This window comes from Lemur catta, chromosome 1 (assembly GCF_020740605.2).
Source record: "Lemur catta isolate mLemCat1 chromosome 1, mLemCat1.pri, whole genome shotgun sequence".
NCBI classification, from domain to species: domain Eukaryota; kingdom Metazoa; phylum Chordata; class Mammalia; order Primates; family Lemuridae; genus Lemur; species Lemur catta.
This window is the reverse complement of record NC_059128.1, coordinates 54076161-54084192: the sequence shown is the minus strand read 5'-3', so window position 1 is coordinate 54084192 and position 8032 is coordinate 54076161. Positions and strand designations below refer to the sequence as shown.

General features: G+C 41.7%; 1 protein-coding gene across 1 annotated transcript in view; it reads left to right on the top strand.

Annotated features, from left to right (window-relative positions):
• Window positions 1-6811: 6811 nt before the first annotated feature.
• The window catches only part of TTC6 (tetratricopeptide repeat domain 6), a 170893-nt gene continuing 169672 nt past the window's right edge, over window positions 6812-8032 (top strand). Inside the window, exon 1 of the mRNA XM_045568276.1 lies at window positions 6812-6889. The gene's annotated coding sequence lies outside the window, so the exon portion shown is untranslated. The remainder of the gene's footprint in view (window positions 6890-8032) is intronic.

The following is an 8032-nucleotide window of genomic DNA, read 5'->3' as shown; positions in this document are numbered from 1 at the left end:
TTGGAAAAGCATCATCCTAGTGGGACCCAGAGACTGCAACAGGTCCTATGTTAAGGACTTTCTGGGGAAAAGAAGCTTGAAGATCGAGATGAGAGGTCAGGAACTTCTAGGCTGTGCAGAACCCGCCTACACCAGCAGAAAAAATTGTCCTTCCCTGCACCCCCCCAAGAGAGGGGGAAGATTCTACCCCAAAAGTCTGCTCCCCTGGGTTCCTGAGAGGCTCGTCTGTGCCCAGGTTTACTAGTTGGACCTACAGATTTGGGTGCCTCTTGCATGCCTCTCTCTGAGGCTCCCCCCATCACCCTAGCTATGGTGATGTCAGGCAAACAGGAGTTGTGGCCTGGATCCAGGAGTTACCCCTGAAGAAGAGAGGAGTTGAGGGGGAGAGGAAGAAAAGGAAGCTGAGTTTAAGCTTCTGAAAGTCCACTCTGCCCTGAACTTAGGGAGAAGTGAGATGGGAAAGCAGGGCCCTTGATTCACCTAGACACTTTCTCCTCTCTCCTCTTCCCTTCTCATGGACAGTTAGAAGGACCATTTATGACTCATTTGCAGAAGTGAATCCTAAGTTGTTATTATAGCAAGGAAGCTTTATTTGCTGTCTTTGAAATTTTTTGATTTAAATTCCCTAAAAAAGTTTCTTATTGGGTTTTCAAGTCCATCTGAAATTAAGCAAGCATGCTGGGCTTTTGACGTATCCTTCATATAGTAAAACTTTAAATATTACCTTGCATGTGCAAGGAAGTTTAGTGGGGTGCTAAAGCTTAATTAAGACAAATAATATAGTTTGTGAAAAGAGCAAATCACAAAAAGGTTTATCAAGATATAGATCCATCTGCTGAAGTGAAGATTCAGGAGTCAATTAACCTCTCCTACTGAGGAAGTTTGGACAGGCTGTGGTGCAGCTGTATATGCAGGGGCATCTCATGAAAAAAAAAAAAAAGTCCCACAAATTTCAGACAGTGCTTGGATGGGTGAAGAAGGTTTTGTGTACAGCCTGTAGTAAGTTTTTGAATTCTTCTTCACTCAGTAATCAGAATCTAGTTGGATTAAAAAAAAATATTTCCCACCAGACATGGTGGGTCACACCTGTAATCCTAGCACTTTGGGAGGCTAAGACAGAGGATCACTTGAGCTCCAGTGTTTGAGAACAGCTTGAGCAAGAGTGAGACCTGGTCTCTACTAAAAATAGAAAAATTAGCCAGGTGTGGTGGCACATGCCTGTAGTCCCAGCTACTTGGGAGACTGAGGCAAGAGGATCCCTTGAGCCCAGGAGTTTGAGGTTGCTGTGAGCTATGATGATGCCATTGCACTCTAGCCTGGCCAACAGAGTGAGAGTCTGTTGAAAGAAAGAAAGAAAGAAAGAGAGAGAGAGAGAGAGAGAGAGAGAGAGAGAGAGAGAAAGAAAGAAAGAAAGAAAGAAAGAAAGAAAGAAAGAAAGAAAGAAAGAAAGAAAGAAAGAAAGAAAGAAAGAAGGAGGGGGGAGGGAGGGAGGGAGGGAAAGAAAGAAAGAAAGAAAAGAAAGAAAAAGAAAGAAAAGAAAGAGAAAGAAAGAGAAAGAAAGAAAGAAAGAAAGAAAGAAAGAAAGAAAGAAAGAAAGAATTTCCTTCCCTGTAGAACAGAAAAACAACACATCTTCAAAGCTTATTGGGGGAGGTGAGTTCGGGGGAAGTGGCCTGGTACACAGAAGTCTCAGGCAGTGATCTCTGGCTAAATGCAGCTTCTGTTTTTACAGCTTACTTGGGAGAGCTGTTAGTTTTTCTAAGCATAAACCAGGCATTGGTTCTCTAAGCTCAATGTTTAGGCTACAAAGCACATACAACAGTCTTACATATCTACCTTTAGAAAAGGAATGGTTCTGACCTCAAACTCAGCAAAATCTCTAGAGCATTACCATACTTGGAGAACACCTAAGCCAAACCCTTTGGAGGTATAAAGTGTAACTGGAATGCTAAACACCAGCCACTACCACCAAGAAAAATAAATCCTCAATTCTCAGCCAAGTACATCTGCTTTGGACCAGGCTTATTAGTGTTACTTGTATCTTTTCGTCTCAAATGAGTAGTTTTACTCACAGGGTTTTTCTTTCTGCTCAGTGCTTGCTATTTTTATCTTGCCTTAAGAACCCTGAGATCAAGCCCCAGTGCCAGACTTCTGAGGCATTCCAGGGAGAGTGGTAGTTGGCTTTCCAGGGGTCCATTCCTGAACTGCAAAAGCTTAGATGTTAGAATACCATCAGAGTTTATGATCTGGAGGGAAGCCTGGCATATGTTAATTAGGTCACTGTGGGGAAGGTGAGGGTGAGCAGGGTGCATGGAGAAGGATGAAGGTAATCAATGTCAGGGAGGATCCTAAGGCAAGGTAAGCTGTCTCAACACATTAGTTTCTGTGGATCACTGGCAGTACAGGCAAATTTTGGTAGGTGACTCTGCTGGTTATTCTTTGGTAGACTCCCTGGCTCCCTCCTCTGCCCTGTTCTCAGCCCCAGGAGGCTGACCTCTATGAGCCACATTACCCAGTCTTCCTTGTCTTTGGCTTTGGCCAGTGGGGGACAATGGCACAGGAATGAAGGGCCGGAGGATAGAGCAGTAGCAGTACTTATTCCTCCTACTTTCTCCTTGCATCACTGTGGCTTTGTCCTTGACTTCCTCTCTCTGTGCCCCTATCAGGCAGCCCCTCTTCCACAGCTTCAGCTCTCACCAGGCTCTGCTAATACCTCCTTTTCCCCCTTGCCTTTTCAGATCAAAGGTGGTAATACCTTCCTAGTGTTGCTAGACCTTGGGTGACTCTTTATCTCTTGTTAGTCCCCTTTAATCCCACTTCAATTCTTTGCCCTCAAGCCCCTGACCCAGGAAACCTCTTTTGAGCATGCCTTCTGTTTCCTGTGGGGACCTGACTGATGAGGAGAGGAATGAGGACTCATGGAAGTGAAGTATGATGTCTTCGATTCTTTCCTGTGTCGTTCTCACGCCGTAACTCATGGAAAGGCTCTACTCCTTCCCCACCACCATCTTGGGGTGCAGTGGTGAAGGCTCCAGGGTTTCTATTGTGGCTTGTTTCTGCAGGCAAGGCTGCAGAAGGGTCTAGGAGGAGAACAAACTCTGACTTTATTTGCTTTATATTTACCATTTTAATTTGCTGATTTGCATTTGATATCATTTTTAAAGTAATTGATGCTAAAATCGAATATCAGTAATATTCAAGTTTTTTCGACCTTTAGCGAACTGACCTTTACTATAAATCAAGGACTAAGACTTTTGCTAGTGGTGAGTTGTGTTAATGGAACCAGACGCTGAACTAGATCCAGTGACTGAAGGGCTCACAGGAAATGTTCGTATATGTTCCCTAAGGCCTCAGCATCTTTGGCTTTCTCATCTCTATAACGTTAAGTCTAGAGCTCAGTTCTCTTCAGGCCTGTGTTCTGGCAACAACTCAGTCTTGGCTAATGTTAAATCAGTGACATTATTTAGGTGTGACCATCAATGAGAATTCTATGTGCCAGGCATTGTGCTAGATACAAGGATGTCACATGTAAGACAAGATTCTGCCTTCTAATGAGTAAAACAATGTTTCAATATCATTATTTAAAATTTTTCATACCTCTATATAGGAAAAGTCTATAAACATGACATTTCTGGCTCAAAAGACATGCAAGTATTTAAGCCTTTTGGGACGTTTTGCTACCTGACATCTAACAGGGCGCCATCAGAAACCTATGAGTGACTGTGTGACTGTGTTCCCCTCATTCCCATGAACAAACTCTATTATTAACTTTGTAATTTGATTGGTGAATTTTTCATAGCAATGGTCTAATTTATATTTCTGAGATTATTAGTGGAGTTGAATATTCTTGTATTTCTATTGGCCAAAGTATTTCTTCTTTTGGGAACTGCCTGTTCACACCTTCTCAAGCCAATTGGAAAATTTGAGTTTTATTTCTTATCTACAAAATGTTGATCCCATGTCTGCTGTAAATGTAAAATTTTCAACAGGTTTTCATTTGCATTATAATTTTGTTAATTTTTAATGCATAAATGTTTTAAAAAATCAATGTTTTTATTTATAGTTTCTGCCTTTTTTGGTTTAATGTTTATAAGTCTTATCTACATAAAATCAAAATCTTTCATACAGTTGGAATTTATTTTGGTGCATAATATGGAGATATAACTTTAATTGTTTATTTTCCAAATATTTAAGCCTTTGGGCAGGCCCTCATTGTGAGGAGCCTTGAATTCTTTTGGGGAACTCTGTTTGGATTTTGTTCTGTGATGATACTTTGAAGGTGTGGAAGCTGGGAAGTCACATTGGGTCTGCTTTCACTTGCAGTGTAGTGAACTATAGGGGGCTTCAAAACTAGATGACAAGGGGACTGGTAGGTGGTTGTTGGAGTGTGACAAAAGTCGCATGAAATTATAGTGTTTAAATGACTGCTTGAGTAATTTTATGCTGCTCCTGTGAGTCTAATTATCCTCTCTTTGGTGCCCAAACTATTAACATTTTCATATAAAGGTATTACAATATCAACAATAAATTTGAAATGCCTCTAGATTAATAATCAACTTATCTTTCTTCTCCTTCATCCCTCTCCCTCTCTTTCTTTATTTTTGATAAAACTAGATCTAGAACAGAAGTTCCTAGCGCAAGATTACCAGCTAGGGACCTCAGGTGAAATCCTTCATCTCTTTGAACATCAATGCTTTATCTGTAAAATGAAGATGATACTAGTACCCAGCTCATGGATTGTATTATCCTATGAAATGGCTACCCAAATACTTAGTTACTATTTTTTGATTATACAAAGTATTAATGAACAATATTTATTTACCATTTAAATTGTTTTCTGACCGTAGATAGACCTATTTTAAAGTTATGTTAATTAATTTTTTTTTTCAGTTTAGGAACATGGCCTGTATCTTATTTTTGTGCAGTATCCAAGATGGTACCATGAACAATTAGTGACTTCACAAGCACCTTGGCTATTTGCTTATTATTTTAATTAGTATAGAAAAGCAATTGACTCCTGGACTGAAGAGGCTACTGCCATACTATGAGTAAAGCTGCCCTCACAGAATGCTCTCAGGGCAGTGGGATGTGATGTGAATGCAGTGAAACCTCAGGGATGAAAGGTCCTTTTCTATAGAATGCTTCTCATCTTGTGAGCATTCAGCAACGATTCTGAACACATTATGTTAGGTAGTAAAGTAACAAACCTTTCAGGTAAGATTATTCTCTCCATTTTACAGATGAGGATGCAGAAACCCTGAGAGGGGAAGCAGCTTGTCCAAGTGGCAAAGCTGAGTGTCCTAGCCTGGCTTTGTCTGTGTCTGGAGGGGGTTTCCGTCTTGAAGGTCTGAGGATGTCTCCACAGCTGAGCTGTTCAGAGGCTCAGCACTAGGGAATTGTACAGCACAGAGCATTTTTTTTATCTTGAACTTCTGGGATGCATGTTGCCTCCTTCCAGCATATAGAATCTTATGGATGACCTCCAGAAGGTTTTATCTGCATTTTCCTGACCTCATGTTTTAGTTGCCTGAGTATTTGGAGGAGTTGGTAGAGAGTAGAGGGATATAAAATAATATGTGAGGGGCTGCTAAGTGCCAGGTACTGAGCAAAGCTACACTATTTCATCTACACTATTTTATCTAATTTTATCTAATTCTTTTTCTTTTTGCCCTTTTAAAAAAATGGTGAAATATTACATGGGGAAATTAACAAAACAAAATTTCCTCTTTATTACAAAGAGATAAAGAAACCATCACTAATGTTAAACAATAGGATATCACTAGCACCCTAAGACTCCCTCTGGTACAACCTGCCCACTCACCACCACCTTCCCCTCTCCCAAGATAACTACCACCTGGACATTTATGATTATCACTTTCTCATGTTTACTTGTAATGTATCAGCTGAGCATGCATCCCTAAGCACTATAGTTTTTGAACTTTGTATGATGGAAACATACAGCATGTATCCCTCTGTGTTTGGCTTCTTTGCTCAGCATTACATTTATGAGAGATTCATCTATATTCCCCCAAAGCTGAAGTTTGTTTGTTTCCTTGATGTATAGTATGACATTTTATGAATATATTACAATTAATTTATGAATTTTACTTTTGTTAGACATTTGGGTTGTTTTCAAGTCTTAGCTATTATGAATGAAACTGCTATGAATATACACATGTTTCTTGGTGCACATATGCATGCATTTCTGTTGGGAGTGTAATTGCTGGATCATAGAGTATGTGTATATTCAACTTTAATAGATTATGCCAATTATTGCTTCTTATCTTGGACCACATCTGAAGTTCAAAAATGGCTAAATCTGAGCTTTTAATATGAACTTGCCAGAAGTCTGAATCTCATGCCCTTGATTTCAATATGCTCTTTACAAGTTGTGCTCACCTAAGTAGACAGCATGGAAACATACTCCCTGAAATGTACCCTTCGCTGGCATGTATGTTTAAAAACATACAACCCCTCCCCCCCAATTTTTTTTTAAAGTTTCATGGCCCAGCATTATTCATTTAAACGTAGAGAGAGCAAGAATGCTAAGTAAGCGGTTGGTTAAGCTGGGCAAAAACGACCAATCCAGGCAGCTCTTTGGGAGTAGCGGCTTCACCACTGGGAGAAGTGAGAACTGGGTTTGGGGTCCAAGACCGAGACGCGGGGTGCGCGCCCACGGCGCGGGGGATCCTTTAAGGGCAGGGGGCGGGGGTGGGCGGAGGAGGGCGCGCGGCTTGTTGCTGGGCGACGGAGCGCGTCCTTTCTTCCTGCAGAGCCAGTCGAGCCCACCGGCCCCTCGACACCGAAAGGCCTGTTGAATACCCGCCGGGCGGCGGTGGGGCGGATCTCCCCGCCACCTGCATGGGAACACAGGCGCCCCCAGAGCAGGGTGAGAGAGGGACGCGGACCGGGGCGGGAGTGACTTCGTCTGGACGCTGTGGAAAGGGAAGACTGAGATATTTGGGCGGAGCAATTGTCCTCCCCGTTCCGCCTCTCTAGGCAAAAATCAGTACCGAAAATAGGATTGAGGTTTGGGGTTCGAGTAGGGATTGGGCTGTTGTGGGGATTGGGGATGGAGTTCAGGGCTACGTTCTGTGGGAAAATGGGGTTAAAGAGGAGCAGTGAGGAGTGAAAACTTGGGGGAAGGGAAAAGTAGATGGATTGCGCTGGACCAGCCTGTGGGGAAAGGAGGAAAAGGGTTAGGAAGGCAAAAGAGGGGGTGGAATCAGAGGGGCTGCGCGGAGGGTGAAAGATAACAGTGAAGGAATTTAACTTCTATCTCCCTGACCTCTGCCATCCAAAGACAGGGCAGCTTGTTTCGGGCAAACTTTAACCAGCATTAGGTGACGGCTCCCACTAGGGTCAATGTGTCTAATTTCAAAATAGAAAGCTGTTTCCTGAGTTTGGCTCTAACTGTTTGGTGGGCAGGGGGACACTGTGTGCTTAATGCAAGAATTGTTTGGCATTGAAGGCAACAGACCCACAAGGAAACTATTGCAGACTACCCTTGCAGGAGCTTAAAGGAGATCAATAGTTTATTTTTTAAATATGCAAATCTAAAAGTTTAACAAGTTGCTTTTTTTCTATTTACAACTTTACAGAGGAATAATTTATATTCAATATACTGCACAAATGTTCAGTTTGTACAATGAACAATGTACAAGTATGCAATTTGATGAGTTTTGACAGACATATACACTTTTGAAACGATTACTGCAATGAACCTGTTTGTTCCTTGTCCCCTTTGCTTTCTACTCCTGCTCTCACCCCCACCCCCAACCAACCACCGATCTGCTTTCTGACGCTATAGCATAGATTGCATTTTTCTAGAATTTTCTTTAAAAGGAAGCATACTGTATGTGCTCTTTTGTGTCTGGCTTCCTTTTTCTTCATGATGATTTGCCAGGATATTTGCCTTGATTACTGCAGCTTACTGAAGTAATCAAGCTTACTGGATAGTTCAAAGTCCTTCAGCTTTGTTTTTCTTTTTAAAAAATCACTTTGGTGATTTTAAGTCATTTGAATTTCTATG